This window comes from Triticum urartu, chromosome 5A (assembly GCF_056163025.1).
Source record: "Triticum urartu cultivar PI428250 chromosome 5A, HENAU_Tu73, whole genome shotgun sequence".
NCBI classification, from domain to species: Eukaryota; Viridiplantae; Streptophyta; class Magnoliopsida; order Poales; family Poaceae; genus Triticum; species Triticum urartu.
This window is the reverse complement of record NC_141877.1, coordinates 408,379,201-408,398,110: the sequence shown is the minus strand read 5'-3', so window position 1 is coordinate 408,398,110 and position 18,910 is coordinate 408,379,201. Positions and strand designations below refer to the sequence as shown.

Sequence of the window (18,910 nt, the reverse complement as noted above, 5' to 3'; positions counted from 1 at the left end):
CTAGTCTTGTTAATTCTAGTGATGCATGCAAAGGATTAGAGACTGCCATTGACCTTGTCTTTCCTAATTGTGAAAACCGAGAGTGCATGAGGCACTTGTATGCAAATTTTATGAAGAAATTCCATGGTAAAGTGTACACAGATGATCTTTATCCAGCTGCACGGTCTTTCTCACATCGAAAGTTTATGCATCATATGAAGAAAATCCAGGATGCAAATCCAGCATCTATTGAATATCTAGATATTCATCACAATAGGTTGTGGTATAGATGTGGTTTTGGAGAGGCCAGTAAGGTTGATTATTTGACAAACAACATATCCGAGAGTTTCAACAAGCAAATAAAAGACTTCAAAGGGCTCAATGTCCTGAACCTTTTTGACAAAATTAGGGAGATCATCACAGAGAAGTTCTATATTAGAGGACAAGTAAGTAAGCAGCTAAAGGGTAGGATTCTTCCTCATGTCATTAAGCAGCTAAATGCTCTCAGCAAAACCATTGGTCGAAACAAGATTCTTTGGACCAGTGAACATGAGGCAGAAGTCACATTGTTGGATCTCAAATTTGTCAAAAGACACATTGTCAACTTGAAAGATAGAACATGTACTTGTAGAGTTTGGCAAGTTTCAGGAAAGCCATGCATGCATGCAGTGGCCTTCATTTGTAGCATTAATGGTGCTGAGATTCAAACATATGTGGATGATTACTATTCTGTGGATAAGTTCAAGGCAACGTATGTTGGGAATATCCTTTCCATAACAGATAAGTCACAGTGGATCCAAGTGGATTTGGGTTTCAAGGTGCATCCTCATTTGCAGCAAACAGTGGCTGGTAGGCCACGAGTTCAGAGAATTAAAGGATGGCTAGAGCCTAGAAGGAAAATAGTCAAGTGTAAGAGGTGTGGTGAACCTGGGCACATGCAGAAGACATGCAAGGTTCCTAATCCTGAATATATGGCGGTAGATGATGATATACCTATAGAGGATCCATCTACACCTACAAACAAAAGGTAATGCAACAATTGCTATAGCATAAGTATTTTCTGAATTTGTTTTCATGACTAATCTATCACAAAACTGATTTCTCTTGTTTGTACCGCAGGAAGAAATGTGGTGAAACAACGGCTACAACAGATGGTGATGCAGTAGATGATGAAGTACTTATCAATCTTATAAGGTAAATTACTGCACTTGCCTTAATCTATTATTACTCAATCTAAAACATATGTTGTCAATGCGGGAAAAGGGCGAGAACAACTCCACAGAAGCCGAAGGCACCTGAAAAGGTCAATACACCAGCCAAGAAGAAGACACCTGTGAAGATAGTTGCGGTAGAAGAGAAGACCAAGAAAAAGACTCCTGTGAAGAAAGCTACAACACAACAGAAAATCAAAAAGAAGACCCCTGTGAAGAAAGTTGCATCACAAGAGAAAGCCAAGAAGAACACATCTAAAGGGAAGAAAGTCAAGAAGAATGTTCCATTTGTGCATGTTACACCTCCACCTCCACCTCCAGAAGGGCAGCCTACAAATGGCGCAAAAAGAAGCCTTCTTTATTGGCTTGGTGGCTAGCGGCTACCGAAATTAAATCGTGCTTGTGAACCTGTGTATGTGAACCTATTTACTCTACTAAATCATGCTTGTGAACCTATTTACTCAATTGAATCATGCTTGTGAACCTGTTTATGAATCCATATGAATTGTGCTTGTTAATTTGAGTTAAACTGAGCAGAAATGTTGTTGAAGTTTCTGGCCAGATTATTTGCATGTCAGTTTAAGGGCCCATACGTGCACAGAAATGGCTCATATTTGAACAGTAGGCTCATAATAGTGTTAATGATTTTCTGTAAAAAAAATTCAGATTTTTCTGAGAAGTACAATTTTTGGCCAAAATTTGATGAATTTCTGGATAGAAATTAGAATGTCAGTTTGAGAGTTCATATGTGCCCAGAAATGGTTCATATTTGAACAGTACACTCATAATAGTGTTTAGGATTTTCTGTAAATTTTTATAAATTTTTCTGAGAAGTTTGAATTATGGGCTAAAATTTGAATTATTTGAACTTTTTAACACCGGGAAGTCCCAAACGTGATGAAAGTTGGAAACAGGGGTAGTATGGTAAATACGTCAGTACAAACTGGAATACATGTATTATTTGAACCGTTATTGGTTTAAGTTGAGAAAATGGCATGGATAGAGGTATAGGAAAGTTGTAGTGGCATATTTCCAACTTGAGCATTTGTAATGGCATATTTCTAACTCACGAAAATTGTAGTGGCATAGATCCAATTAACCCGAAAAGTAAATAGATAGGCCATTCACAGAGGGAAGCACGGATTTGCACAGGTCCCAAAGCTCGAGCTTTTAAAACAGAGATGAATATAATTTTGAGCACTATGCTTTCATTGTCAACATAACAACCAAGGAATCTCACTATCTTCCATGCTAGATACATTATTGGCGGTTTCCAAACAGAATGGTAAAGTTTTTACTCCCCCTCCACCAACAATCACACTCCATGGTTGATCCGAAACAATAGGTACCATCCATACCAACAACATTCCTGGGGAGTTTTCTTTGAAATTATATTTTGATTTGATTTCAGCATGGAACTGGGCATCCCGATTACCAGTCACTTTCTCGTGAATGACGAGCGAATAAACACTCATCATGAGAATAACCCACCTAGCATGGAAGATACTAACAGCCCCCAGTCGCTACATGAGCGATTCGGGCATACAAAACAGATTATTATTTGAAGGTTTAGAGTTTGGCACATGCAAATTTACTTGGAACGACAGGTAGATACCATATATAGGTAGCTATAGTGGACTCATCGAACAACTTTGGGTTTAAGGAAGTGGATGCACAAGCAGTATTCATGCTTAGTACAAATGAAGGCTAGCAAAAGATTGAGGAGCGACCAACTAGAGAGCGACAACAGTCATAAACATGCATTGGGATTAACCAACATTGAGTGCAAGCATGAGTAGTATATAAATCGCCATGAACATAAATATCGTGAAGGCTATGTTGTTTTTGTTTCAACTACATGCATGAACATGTGCCAAGTCAAGCCACTCAAATCATTCAAAGGAGGATACCATCCTATTATACTACATCACAACCATTTTAAAAGCATGTTGGCACGCAAGGTAAACCATTATAAACTCCTAGCTAATTAAGCATGGCATGAGTAACTATAATCTCTAATTGTCATTGCAAACATGTTTCATTCATAATGGGCTGAATCAAGAACGATGAACTAATCATATTTACAAAAACAAAATAGGTCGAGTTCGTACCGGCTTTTCTCCATCTCAATCATTTCATCATATATCGTCATTACTGCCTTTCACTTGCACGACCGAGCGGTGTGAATAATAATAATAATAATAATAATAATAATAATAATAATAATAATAATAATAATAATAGTGCACGTGCATTGGACTAAGCTGGAATCTGCAAACATTTATACAACGGAGAAGACATGGTAATATAGGCTCTCTGTTAGATCAACAATAATGCATATGAGAGCCACTCAACATTTTCATCGTGGTCTTCTTCTTACGACCCAAAGAAAGGAAAAAAGAATTTCAAAGAAACACACTGAAATATTTTTTGAGTTTTAGTTTTTCTGAAGAAAGTAAAATAAGAACGAGAAAAACTATTTAGACGGGAAAGCTCCCAACAAACAAAAGAAGGACGAGAATCTTTTTGGTTTTCTTTTAATACTACTACTAAATAAACATGGAAAATAAAACTAAAAAGAAGTGACAACTAATTTTTTTGGATTTTCTCAAAGTTTTTCAAACACGCAAGAAGAAAACGAGAAAAAGAAATAAACTAACAGGGATAATACAATGAAAAAGTGTGAACACTCGCAACTGAAATGAGTGTGTGGACATGAATGTAATGTCGGTGAGAAATACGTACTCCCCCAAGCTTAGGCTTTTGGCCTAAGTTGGTCTAGGGCCACGGCTGGAAATAACCCTCTCCTCGATACTCCGGAAGGTCCTCAGGGTTCCACTGGTTGGCGAGCTCCTGTGGTTCCCACTGACAAGCAGGCTCCTGATATGGATCAGGAACTGGTGCTAGCTCAGGTGTAGGGGGTTGTGAAAGACCCCAAAATCGGTAGTGTACCTGCCTGAATAAATATCGAACAAAGAAGAAGCAGGCAAAGCAATAGTCTCATAGGTACCCTGACTAAATACTAAGTTGTAGAGGAGTCTCTTTTCCTTATCCTTCTTAATAAAATCGTGCGCTGCCATATTGTTATAATCTAAGTATCTAGTGGGTAGCAGCATCTCCTCCTCCTCATCGTGCCTAATGGGTATCTCAAAGCGTCTAGCAAGGCGGGAGTCATAGATACCTCCAAAGATAGGACCCCTCGAACGGTTTAAACTCAACCGTCGAGCAACAATAGCGCCCAAACTAAAAGTTCTATCATGAAGTAAAGCATGGCGCAAAATAGCAAGGCCAGGGGCACTAAGGCCGCCACTCTCCCCACGACCAATCAAACACCTCCCCGCAAATAATGAATAATAGCGTAAAACAGGAAAATATAAGCTAGCCACTCTCGCTTCCGACACCCCTCTCTCTTCCCCTACGGTAACTTCGTCAATAAAATCTTCCACATCTCTAGGACATGGTTCACTGACGCTACCCCCATAAGGTAATTTGTAAACCTTGCAAAAATCATAAAGCGTAATCTCCTTATGTTCAACATATAAATAAAACTCTACCATGGGTGGTGACTTCCTAGCGTGAAAGTGAATTTTGCATGAAGGTATTAGTGAGTAGGAGGTATTGGTCACACTTATCATGGAGGAAGTCGGTGATGCCTGCATTCTTCGCCAGATAATAGAAATCCTCATAAATTCCGGACATGGTCAAGAATGTATCACTTGGCCATTCACACGGCCATTGTGCTTGGGCTTCTTCTTCTCCTCATTCTAATTTTCTTTAGAACCCCGGCTCGAAGAGCCCCTCAACCATCTCTTCATCATTTCTTTTCTCTGAGAATTTCTGAAAAAAAATTAGTGACACAAAATAAAACTCAACAAAACTCAACAAAATTGATAGCAACTACTCCCACAAGTGGCTAGAGCCTATATCATGCATCAAAACTACTTTGGACCATATAAATTTGACATGCAAGATCGAAAACAAAGTCGCCACAGAAGAAAAATTTTGCAATAAATAAAGCACTAGAACAAAAACTAATTGGACCATTGGAGGAGTCAAATACCGAAGAACAATCCCCCAAAACAGTTTTGTGAATGAAGCTTTGAGCTAGGAGATCGAAAATGGCAGCAAAGCTAGAACACGGGTTTGAGCAATGGTGGGACTTTTTCTGGAGGAAGACGAAGTGGATGGGTGCTGGAATAAGTGAGGGGGGCCCACGTGGGACCCACAAGCCACCAGGGCGCGCCCCCAGGGCTTATGGCCCACTGGTGCAGCCCCTAGTGTGTTCTCATTGCCAAAAATTCTTAAATATTCTATAAAAAATCATACTAAATTTTCAGGGCTTTTGGATAACTTTTATTTTCGGGATATTTTTTATTGCACGGATAATTCGGAAAACAAAGGAATAATAGTATTTTTGCTTTATTTATTCTAAAGAACAGGAAGTAAAAAGTGGGTACAGAAAGTTGTGCTTTCTAAATTCATCCATCTCAAGCCCGTCAAAAGGAATCCATTAATAAGGTTGATCAAGTCTTATTAACAAACTTCTTTCGAATGACATGAAACCTGAGAATTTTCGAATAGCACTAGGTTATCTCAACGAGGATATGCATGTCCCCAACAATAAGAATATCATATTTCTTTTTGACAGTAGGAAGAGGGAATTCAAAACCTCCAACAGCAATAGTTGAAATTTTTCCAATAGAATTTATACTATTCACTTGAGGTTGTTTCTTCGGAAAGTGTACCGTATGCTCACTACCATTAACATGAAAAGTGACATTGCCCTTGTTGCAATCAATAACAGCCCCTGCAGTATTCAAAAAGGGTCTACCAAGGATGATTGACATACTGTCGTCCTCGGGAATATCAAGAATAACAAAGTTAATTAAGATAATAACGTTTGCAACTACGACAGGTACATCCTCACAAATACCGATGGGTATAACAGTTGATTTATCGCCATTTGCAAAGAGATTTCAGTTGGTGTCAACTTATTCAAATCAAGTCTACGATATAAAGTGAAAGGCATAACACTAACACCGGCTCCCAAATCATATAAAGCAGTTTTAACATAGTTTCTTTTAATGGAGCATGGTATAGTTGGTATTCCTGGATCTCCAAGTTTCTTTGGTATTCCATCCTTAAAAGTATAATTAGCAAGCCTGTTCGAAATTTCAGCATCCGGTATCTTTCTTTTATTTGTCACAATATCTTTCATATACTTAGCATAAGGGGGCATTTTCAGAATATCAGTCAAATGCATACGCAAAAAGACAGGTCTAAGCATTTCAACAAAGCGCTCAAAATCCTCATCATCCTTTTTCTTGGATGGTTTAGGAGGAAAGGGCATGGGTTTCTGAACCCATGGTTCTTTTTCTTTACCATGCTTCCTAGCAACGAAGTCTCTCTTATCATAACGTTTATTCTTAGGTTGTGGGTTATCAAGATCAATAGCAGGTTCAATCTCCACATCATTATCATTACTAGGTTGAGCATAAGCAGGAACATCATCATTAACATTATCGCTAGGTTCATGTTCATTACTAGATTGTGTCTCAGTATCAGAAATAGAAATATCATTTGGATTCTCAGGTGTGTCTATAACAGGTTCACTAGAAGCATGCAGAGTCCTATCAGTTTTCCTTTTCTTTTTATTAGAAGGACTAGGTGCATCAGTATTAATTCTCTAAGAATCTTTCTCAATTCTCTTAGGATGACCTTCAGGATACAAAGGTTTCTGCGTCATCTTACCACCTCTAGTCATAACTCTAACAGCATGATCATTGTTCTTACTATTCATTTCATTGAGCAAATCATCTTGTGCCTTAAGTACTTGTTCTACTTGAGTTTTTACCACAGAAGCATGTTTACTCATAAGCTTAAGATCATTAACAGTTCTACACATATAATCACCCAAGCGTTCAAGCATATAAGCATTATGTTTCAATTGTCTACTAACATAAGCATTGAAGTTTTCTTGTTTAACAATAAAGTTATAAAATTCATCCAAGCATTGACAAGTGGACTTATTACAAGGAATATCACCTTCATCAAATCTATAGAGAGAATTTACCTCTACTACCTGTGTCGGAGTATTAAGACATGTATTTCCTCAATAGGTTATAGGTGGCAAAGTCTTAACATCATCAGCTTTAGTACATTTCTCTTTCATAGATTTCTTTGCCTCTTGCATATCTTCAGGACTGAGAAATAGAATACCTCTTTTCTTAGGAGTTGGCTTAGGAGGTGGTTCGGGAAGAGTCCAATCATTATCATTACTAAATATATTATTCAATAGTTTTTCAGCTTGCTCAACAGTTCGTTTCCTAAAAACACAACCAGCACAACTATCTAGGTGGTCCCTAGAAGCATCAGTTAGTCCATTATAAAAGATATCAAGTATTTGATTTTTCTTGAGAGGATGATCAGGCAAAGCATTAAGTAATTGGAGAAGCCTCCCCCAAGCTTGTGGGAGACTCTCTTCTTCAACTTGCACAAAGTTAAATATTTACTGTAGAGCAGCTTGTTTCTTATGAGCAGGAAAATATTTTTCAGAGAAGTAGTAAATCATATCCTGGGGACTACGCACACAACCAAGAGCACGAGAATTAAACCATATCTTAGCATCACCCTCTAGTGAGAAAGGGAACAACTTGAGAATATAGTAATAGCGAAAAAAATTCCTCATGAGCGAATAAGGTGGCCATATCATTCAATTTCGTAAGATGTGTCACAATAGTTTCAGATTCATAACCATGTAAAGGATCAGATTCAGCCAAAGTAATTAACTCAGGATCGACGGAGAATTCATAATCCTTGTCGGTAAGAAAGATATGTGAAGTAGCAAACTTAGGATCATATTGCATTCTAGCATTCAAAGATTTTTCTTTACACTTGCATAATAATTTCTTAAGATCATATCTATCCTTACAAGCAAGAAAGCCTTAGTTGCCTCTCCATCCATAACATAACCCTCAGGTATAACAGGAAGTTCATATCTAGGAGAGCTAGTCTTATCAGGTGTTTCAAAATTTTCAGTTTCAATAATTTCATCAGTTTCAGAAATATCATCATCTTCAACATTCTCAAAATCATTAACTCTAGCAATTTGTTCATCAAGAAATTCACCAAGTGGCACAGTCTTATCAAACAAAGTAGTAGCATCATAAGCATCATTCATAGCAGAAGTAGCATCATCAATAACATGCAACATATCAGAATCAATAGCAGGTGTAGGTGTCGCAAGCTTACTCGAAACAGAAGGTGAATCAAGTGCAGAGCTAGATGGCAGTTCCTTACCTCCCCTCATAGTAGAGGGAAAAAACTTGGTTTTGTTGTCTTTCAAATTCCTCATAGTGATCAACAGATATAAATCCCAAGTGACCCAGAGAATAGAGCTATGCTCCCCGGCAACAGTGTTAGAAAAAGGTCTTGATAACCCACAAGTATAGGGGGTCGCAATAGTTTTCGAGGGTAGAGTATTCAACCCAAATTTATTGATTCGACACAAGGGGAGCCAAAGAATATTCTCAAGTATTAGTACCTGAGTTGTCAATTCAACCATACCTGAAAGACTTAATATCTATAGCAAAATATTTAGTAGCAAAGTAGTATGGAAGTAGCGGTGGCAAAAGTAATGGTAGCAGTTTTGTAGTGATTGTAACAGTAGCAACGGAAGTAACTTAGCAAAGATCAATATGTGAAAGCTTGTAGGCAATGGATCAGTGATGGATAATTATGTCGGATGACATTCATCATGCAACAGTTATAACCTAGGGTGACACAGAACTAGCTCCAATTCATCAATATAATGTAGGCATGTCTTCCGTATATAGTCATACGTGCTTATGGTAAAAAAAATTGCATGACATCTTTTGTCCTACCCTCCCATGGCAGCGGGGTCCTAATAGAAACTAAGGAATATTAAGGCCTCCTCTTAATAGAGAATCAGAACAAAGCATTAGCACTTAGTGAATACATGAACTCCTCAAACTATGGTAATCACCGGAAAGAATCCCAATTATTGTCACCTTGGGGTATGCGGGTCATAACTCGTAATAGGTGTCTACAACTTGCAGGATAGGATCAAGAACAAAAATATATTCATGAAAACATAATAGGTTCAGATATAAAATCATGGCACTCTGGCCCTAATGACAAGCATTAAGCATAGCAAAGTCATAGCAACATCAATATCAAAACATAGTGGATACTAGGGATCAAACCCTAACAAAACTAAATCGATTACATGATAAATCTCATCCAACCCATCACCGTTCAGTAAGCCTACGATGGAATTACTCATGCACAGCGATGAGCATCATGAAATTGGTGATGGAGGAAGGTCGGTGATGATGATGACGACAAATCCCCCTCTCCGGAGCCCCGAACAGACTCCAGATCAGCCCTCCCGATGAAGAACGGGAGGCGGCGGCGGCTCCATATCGTAAAACGCGATGAATCCTTCTCTCTAATTTTTTTTTCTCCGCGGATGTGAATATATAGCGTTGGAGTTAGGGTCGGAGGAGGTCCACGGGGCCCACAAGCCACCAGGGCGCGCCCCCAGGCTTGTGGCCAATGGGTGGACCCCCTTTGGTTGAATCTTTCGCCAATATTTTTATATATTTCAAAAATATTCTCCGTAAATTTTTAGGTCATTCCAAGAACTTGTATTTCTGCACAAAAATAACACCAAGGCAATTCTGCTGAAAACAGCGTCAGTCCGAGTTAGTTACATTCAAATCATGCAAATTAGAGTCCAAAATAAAGGCAAAAGAGTTTGGAAAAGTAGATACGATGGAGACGTATCATAAATTTAAATAGGAAAATAGCTAGAAAATAGTGGGCACGGGCTTGGCGTTTTCATGTCGTCTTTGCAAGGCCCGACCTAATCAATGCCTAGATTTAGCTGAGTGGATGTACAACCCAGCAACCCGAGTTTATTTCTTCATGGGTGCAAATTTGGGATCTTATTCTTTCAAATATAAAATCTTGTAGGGGGCTCCCCTACTGTATTCCTTTCTGGAAAGAATCTGAACCAGAATCTGTGACATTGGAGACTTGATCCCTAGCTTCTCTTGGATTTAAAGTGACATTGAGAGAATCGGGATAAAATAATGAGGGCATAATAATATGAGTGTCATATCATGACATACCGATTAACATGTAATAATGCAAATTAGTTAGGACCGGTCATAGAATTTTCCCACCAATAGTATTCAGGGGGTACCACATGAGCATGTAATCTAGATGGGAAGCACACGAGGAGAGTTTACCTAGGTCGGATTCTCGGGAATGCGGTAAGAGCCAACTCATGTTTGTCTAGATGTTCTTGTTTTAACATCATATGATAACTAGATTTTGTGTGTACAATGAGGTATTGCCCGGGGTGTCCCTACCTCACCTTATATTGGGGTCAAGGCTGTGGTTATACTCTGAGTTGGTTGCGATCTAATCTAACCGACAGAGATTTTCCTAGATCTTCCGAAGATTCTTTGTCTTGTACTCCGAGTTGATGATGCGCTCTAGCATGCTAGGTGAGCTTCAAGTCGTGGGCATGGGCCACCTCATGGTAGCTGGGCCGACTCTTCCCTCCGTGGCTATACCTCTATGGCATGGCATCGTCAATCGACATAGCAGTTAACGCATTGAGCTAAAACGAAGGGGCTAGACTCCAAATGGTCAAGGGCGCATATAAATCTTCACATGATAATGTAAAATCAGCAACATGATGGGGGCATTCTACCACAATTACACTCATAACCACTACATCAGTTCAAGTTGAGATATAAGGGTCAATGATTAGAGCTCGCACACGTCAACTCAAATGTCAGGTACTTACGTTTTAGGAACACTTCCACGTACTTAAGACTATGATATTTCCTAAGTTGGATATATTTGTGTTACCTATGGATGAAGGACCTAGCACAGACAAGCATGATTTTTGCTAGAGTATGATCAAGCATGGAGAAGGCAGCAGCAGGCGCACAAGGAGCCAAGATGGGGCTTCAAGTGATGATTTTAGGACTTTGAAATCACCGTGATAACATATGAAGGACATGGATAAAATATACAAGATGACACTTTATAATTTTATCCATAGTCTACGTGCACTTTATAGTTTTGGGTTAGACTTATGTATTTTCAGAGTAAAAGACGACATGCATTTTTTTTTAGAAAACCAACTTAAGGTTAGATTCGACCTCCCCCCTCCCTCTTGGCTGGCCGAGTATTGACTTTATCCCTCCTTATATACCCCTTGAAGCGTCGAATTAGGCTCTTCCCTGACAAGGCGAACATAAGAGCTAAAAAAAAGCAGTGTACTAGATAGTAGCTAAAAGAGAAATTACCCGCACAAATATTTGGACAAAATCAATAACATGTGATTTAAATGAGCAATACTTAAAGCACATCTAGATATGCTTTAGCAAAACTGAAATTTAAATAGATGGGTCATTTCCGGGTTGGCAATCCTGCCTACGTATATGCGAACGTAGCTGCTACTAGATACAATAGACATCTGCGAGTGGAAAGTTCCAAGATAACAGAAAAAGGACATAGTCGGCAGGAGCATGGCTTTACAGTTCACACGTGTACATAACGATATACCTATAATATCTAGAGCGCCATTTGGGATACTTGACTACGCGCTTGCTAGAAGGCTTGGCACTTTGCATACAGTAGTCTCTCTGAGTTTCCAAGTTGCAAACGTATACACGTCCTCTGTTTCACACATGAACGCAAGATGAAACTGAAGCCAATATAGTCACCCGAGACCGGAGACCCAATCCAGGTCCAAAGTATTTCTGCCACCTTGCTCGTTGACATCGATGTACATGTGCGTGCATCTGTGCATGCGCATTTGTTCTGACAATTCATGGGAGAAAATACTGTCCTCTTCAGTGGAGCCGGTGCACGCCTGCCCCAAAAGGCCAACGCCAGGGCTAAGAAAAAGGAGCAGTGAACTCGGCTAATCCATGACACCTCTGAATATTTCGCCCGACAAATCGATCTCCGGTACGATCATCACACCTAGATTCGCGGCCGGCACCACCGCACCAGCGAGAGAAAGAAGAAGAAGGCCCACGTGAGTGGGAGAATAAACAGCACCATCTCACCAGATCAGGGATATGGGTGTGCGCTCCCCCATGGCCTTTGCGATCCACGGCCTGAAAGATGGGGGACTGCCCTACCAGACCACTTTCAGAGCAACAGATTGATGGTGAATTTGTTGCGGAGGAAAGGCGAAAGGATTGTTAGAGGCTGGGCCGCCCTTTGCTGCTTTGCATGCAGAACTGCGATCGTGGACTGGCCACCACTGTCCACTGGCTGTGGTTAGTGCAGGTCCTGAGTGTGCTGATGATTGCGATTTAGTTTTGGGCACCATTCCGGCAGATGTATTACGTTGTGGTGACATGACGTTCTGCCGGCGGCGTGGCCGTGTCGATAGGGTACGGGCTGACCATGCGTTCGTTGGAGCTGGACGGGCCTCTGATGGGTTTTGAAATTTGGGGAGGGATGTCAGGCTTACGATGATGTTAGGGCATCCTCAAAGGCTCAAAACTCACGTGTAAATGTCCATATATGTTCGTTTTTATGTTTGGGCGTGATCCACTGACATGATGCAGGAGAAAGTCGTTGAATGCTATTCACAAGAATGTGGCTAGATCTCAGTCGACGGAGACTTAACCAAGTTTCAGTCAAGTGATATAATATGTAAGAAGAAAAAAAAATAGAAAAACAATTGTACGAATCTCCATGCAAAATCAATAGAAGATAGCATCGATTAAGACACAACGAAATCTCAATCGACTGAGACTTAGCAAAACTGATTCACAAAGTAAACCGGTTGGGAGTGTTGAGTATATGTGTTATGTGCATATTGTGTATTGGGCTCGTCTCCTAGTTCTTTATATAGTTAAGGTCTATGGCCCACCTTTATACATCATATATACGTGCCTATGCATGAGAAGCAATACATCGTGCAATTATATATGATATCAGTTTTTAGGTTCTAATCTAGCTGTCCGCTGCCGCTCCGCCGCCGCCGCCCATCTACTCCTCAGCCGCCGCAGCTATTCCGCCTTGTCCAACCCCGCGCGATCCGGCTCGCCACGCTCGCCCGCTCGTTGCATCATCCCACGCGTTCGGCCCGATCGTTGCACACTTCGCCCACCGAGCTGCTTGCCCCGCCCGATCCCGCGCCACGCGGGATCCGCCAGCCGCCAGCCGGGCCGTGCCACGCCCGATCCACCAGCCGCCAGCCGGGCCATGCCACGCCCGATCCGTCAGCCGCCAGCCGACTCGCACCACGCCCGATCCACCAGCCGCCAGCCGCTCCATGCCATGCCCGATCCGCCAGCCGCCCGCCTCGTCTGCTCGCCTTGCCAGCACCCGCGCCTCGCAAGCCGCTGTTGCCACTGACCCGAGCCGCCTCGCTATGTCGTCCGCCACCTCCTCCGCGTCCACCAACTCCAACCCGTTCGCCGACGCCAACCCGCCCGACGTCAACGACATCCGCAACCTCAACATCTTCGAGCGGGTGCCGGTTCGTCTCTCGTAGGCGGACTCCTCTTACTACACGTGGAAGACGTATTTTTCCCTCGTGTTCCGGAAGTATCACCTCATCGACCACGTGGACGGCACCGTCGACTCCAGCCCCGTTCCCGAGTTTCATGACTGGTCCACCATCGACACCACGATCATCCGCTGGTTCTTCCTCACCATCTCACCGGACCTCTTCCAGACGGTCGTGGCGGACGGTGACGATGCCTGCGCCGTGTGGACCAAGCTGAATGGGCTCTTCACCGACAACCAGCTCCAACGTCGCATTTTTTTCAGCAAGAGTTTTTTGGGTGTCACCAGGACAGCACCTCCGTCGATGACTATTGTCGCCGCCTGAAGACTCTCGCTGAGGAGCTCCGCGATATTGGCGCGAAGACCGATGATGACCTCCTCCTCAGCACGCTCATCGCCGGGCTCAACGAGGACTTCGGCAACGCCGCGGCGAACCTCAGCCTCATCCCCAACACGTCCTTCGCCAAGTTCGTTGCGTACCTTCGCTTGGAGGAGCGGCGGATGAAGCAGGTGAAGGCGCGGGCCATCCACACCGCCCTCGCTGCCGACACCACCCGCGGCGGGCCCTCAGCGCCTCCAGCCGCCCCAGCCGTGCCCCCGCCGCCGCGCCACCCGGCGTTCTTCCCGGCGCCCCAGCAGCTGGGGCTGCTTCTGCTGCCCTATGGTCCGCCCGCCCCTCCCGCCGAATGGCACCGCGGCGGCCGGCGCGGTGGGGCCGCCGCAGCAGTCAGCAACAGCAGCCGCAGGGTGCCGGCTAGCCCCGTCAGCAACACCAACAGCCGCAGCAGTTCCAGGTGCCCCCTCCATGGGCCTCCGGCTACAACCCGTGGACCGGTGTTGTTCATGCTTACACCATGCCGGTTCCATGGGCTCCTGCACCAACACTTCTTCCCGTGTCGCGCCCGTCGGCGCATCAGACGTACTACGCTGCTCTGCAGCCATACGGAGGATACCCACTACCGCAGCTGAGCGACGCCTACGGTCTCCCTGCGGCCCCACCGCCGCCCTCGCCGGCCCTGCCACCGGCGCCTTGGGATCCGACGCTCCCCACCGCGCTGCACACCGCGCCTACGCCGAACAACTACACTAGCGGCGGTGATTGGTACATGGACACTGGGGCTACAGCTCACATGTTTGCTCATCCTGATAATCTTGCCTCCTTCACTCCCGTTATCATCGGTCGCCGCACCATTGTCGGTGACGGTTCCACACTCCCTATTACACATGTCGGGCACACTTCCTTTCCTTCTAATTCCATGCATATTACTTTGTCTAACATACTTGTGTCACCTAATCTTATTAAGAACCTTATTTCCGTTCGTCGTTTAACTCGTGAAAATCATGTTACTGTTGAATTTGACGAGCTTGGTTTCTGTGTCAAGGACGCTCGAACCAGGATGGTACTTCACCGATGTGACAGCCTCAATGAGCTATATCCGGTGCATCCGTCGTCCACCTCCACCATTGCATCGGTTGCTCTCTCCATCGGCGTCGATCTCTGGCACGCTCGTCTGAGTCATCCCAATCCCGTCACACTTCATTATATTCTTAGGAGTTTCAGTTTCAGTTGTAATAAGATAGAGGATCACACCTGTCATGCCTGTCGTGTCGGCAAACATGTTCGCCTCCCGTTTAATAACTCCACCACCATAGCTTCTTTTCCTTTTCAGTTGATTCATAGTGATGTGTGGACCTCTTCGGTTCCTAGTAACTCGGGCTATTTATATTATCTGGTTATCCTTGATGATTATTCTCACTATGTGTGGACGTTTCCTTTACGACGAAAGTCGGATGCACTCTCCACTTTGACGACTTTTTACTCCTATGCCAGCATGCAGTTTGGGTATCCCATCCTTGCTCTTCAGACTGAAAATGGAAAAGAGTTCGACAACCTTGCTTTTCGCCTTTTCCGTCACACCACGGCACAGTTTTTCGTCTCGCATGCCTGTATACTTCCCAGCAGAACGGTCGAGCCGAACACATCCTTCGCACTCTGAATGACTGCGTTCGCACGCTCATGTTCCATGCCAATGTGCCGCCTTGTTTCTGGCCGGACGCACTCGCTACTGCTTCACTTCTTCTTAACCTTCGCCCCTGCCGCCCACGGTGGAATTATGCACCTCACCATCTTCTCTTCGATACGCCCCCATCTTATGATGGCTTGCATACTTTCGGGTGCCTTTGCTATCCTAGCACTGCTGACTCCGCTCCTCACAAACTCGAACCTCGTTCTGTCGCTTGCATCTTCATCGGCTACCCCTCCAACTCCAAGGGATATCGGTGCTACAATCCCGTCTCCCACCGTGTGTTCACTTCCAACACGTTTACTTTGATGAGCATGTGTTTCCGTTTCAGCAGGTACCCCCGGCTGTTCCTCCCGCCACCGATGACGTGGGCTCGTCGACGCCTCTCTTAGGGCGCTCGCGCGCCTCTCTTGTCCCGCCCTGGCTTTGAGGCACGCGCCCCTGGCTTTGAGGCGCGGCCCCCTCGGCGCCCCTCCCCCCACCGACGCCCCCTCCCCCCTCCCCCGCGCCCGTACGGGCATTTTTTGCCCGAGCTCGCGCTACGCCACGGATGACTATGTCCATGCGGTGTTCACCTCTGAGCCGTCACCGTTGCCGTCGTCAGTTCGGACCGCTCTTCGTGACCCGCTCTGGATGGTTGCGATGCAAGAGGAGTTTGACGCCCTGTTGCGCAACCGGACGTGGCAGCTTGTTCCCCGTCCCTGGCATGCCAACGTGATTACCGGGAAGTGGGTCTTTAAACATAAGCTCCGTCCTGATGGTACCCTTGATCGCTATAAAGCGTGTTGGGCCGTTCGTGGCTTCCGACAGCGTGCTGGCATCGACTTCACCGACACCTTCGCTCCAGTCGTCAAGCCCAGCACGATACGCACGGTTCTCCACCTTGCGGTCTCTCGTGCTTGGCCAGTGCACCAGATGACGTCTCCAACGCCTTCCTCCATGGTCACCTTGAGGAGCAGGTCTTCTGCCAGCAGCCCACCGGGTTTGCTGACCCGGCGCTTCCCGACCACGTGTGCCTGCTTTCACGGTCCTTGTACGGACTCAAGAAGGCTCCGCGTGCTTGGTACCAGCGCATCGCGGCGTTTCTCCACCAGCTTGGGTTCCGCTCTACCCGCTCGGACGCCTCGCTCTTCGTCTATCATCAGGGCTCTGACACGGCCTACTTGCTGCTCTATGTCGACGACATCATCCTAACGGCATGTACGGCTGGTCCCCTGAGTCAGCCACGGCTCGTCTTCGCACTGAGTTCGCCATCAAGGACTTGGGTCCTTTGCACTACTCCCTCGGTGTCGAGGTGGTGCGCCGTTCAGATGGCTTCTTCCTTCATTAGTGGAAGTACGCTCGCGAGCTCCTGGAGCGCGCTGGCATGCTTAACTGCAAGCCCGCCGCTACGCCTATTGATACGAAGGCCAAGCTTTCTGCGGCGGATGGTTCTCCTACTTCGGATGCTGCTTTCTATCGGTCTATCGTTGGTGCTCTCCAGTACCTCACTCTGACTCAACCGGAGATCCAGTATGTTGTGCAGTAGGTGTGTCTTCATATGCATGCTCCTCGAGACGTTCACTGGGCTGCCGGCAAGCGGATTCTCTGCTATATCTGTGGCACTATGGATCTTGGCGTCACGCTTCATGCCTCCGCTGACACCGCCCTCACCCTCCGATGCAGACTAGGCGGGCTGCCCTGACACTCGTCGCTCCACTTCGGGCTATTGTGTCTACCTTGGACCCTCGCTTATCTCGTGGTCGTCCAAGCGGAAGCCTACGGTCTCTTATTCCAGTGCTGAGGCTGAGTATCGTGCGGTGGCCAACGCCGTCGCCAAGTGTTCGTGGCTGCGCCAGCTGCTTCAGGAGCTCTTTTTCCTTGTTGACCGTGCCACGGTGGTCTACTGCGACAACGTCTCGGCGGTCTACCTCTCCGCTAACCCGGTGCATCATCGACGGACCAAGCATATTGAATTGGATATTCATTTTGTTCGGGAACAGGTGGCCCTTGGCCATATTAGTGTTTTACACGTCCCTACTTCCCAACAATTTGCAGATATCATGACCAAGGGCTTGCCTACGGCATCATTTGAGGAGTTCCGGTCCAGTCTTTGCGTCAGCCGCAGTGCCGCTTCAACTGCCGGGGGGGGTGTTGAGTATATGTGTTATGTGCATATTGTGTATTGGGCCTGCCTCCTAGTTTCTTGTATAGTTGAGGTCCGTGGCCCACCTTTGTACATCATATATACGTGCCTATGCACGAGGAGCAATACATCATGCAATCATACAGGGAGAAGAGAACGTGGGTGGGGATCATACATGTGATGGAATATTGTGATGTGGTGTCCGGTTGGAAGGAAAGAGAGAGGAGAGGGGGAGCATGCATATGAAGAGAGATAAAAGAGAGGAGGACCATGCGGAGTCTTTGTGTTGGTCAAGCGCATGTCCGTACTTCAGCAAAAAAAACCACATTTGTCTCTAGGATAAAGGAATTCGTATGTCCGGACTGCTAAGCGGACATATACAGGTCCTTGTTGAATGACAAAAGTGATCCAGACACTATGGTCCGATGAAGGTTTGAGAGACCGCTTTGAAGATGCCCTTATGTTGTTACGAGCCAACATTGCGCATGGCTCAAAGCATCTACGTCCGGGGTCCTCAAAACTCGTGTACATTCGGATGGATGGCCCACTCAGTGACCGATCACAAAATCACGACTCAACCAGGCTTCTTAAACCGGCAACCCCATATACATCCAGGCTAAGGAGGCTCAAACGCGTCTGCCACGACGGGTTGGCGGGTCGAACCCACACGGGCACACATGGAAACCCATTGGTCCGCTGAGGATGTCAGTCCGACCTGCCGCTCAAGGGGTCAAATTCGGCTATTTAAGCCGGACAGAGAGCCCCAACTCTACCCACTCTCATTTCCACTCTCTCCCTCCCGTCAACGCCGCCACTTTGAATCCGCTCCAAGCTCGCCGTCCGCCGATAATCATGGTCCGCCGGAGGATCACCACGTACAAGATGCTCACTCTGCAGCGCCGGTCGAAACTCCTAGCGGAGATACGGGCACGGCGCGCCGCTTGGATTGCAGCTGGCTTGCCTCCGGACTCTCCAGAGCAACAAGCGCCGAAGCA

At 45.3% G+C, this 18,910-nt stretch overlaps 1 pseudogene; it reads left to right on the top strand.

Moving 5' to 3' along the window:
- Positions 1–233: 233 nt before the first annotated feature.
- Positions 234–1,567, top strand: LOC147971631 (uncharacterized; annotated as a pseudogene).
- Positions 1,568–18,910: the final 17,343 nt, after the last annotated feature.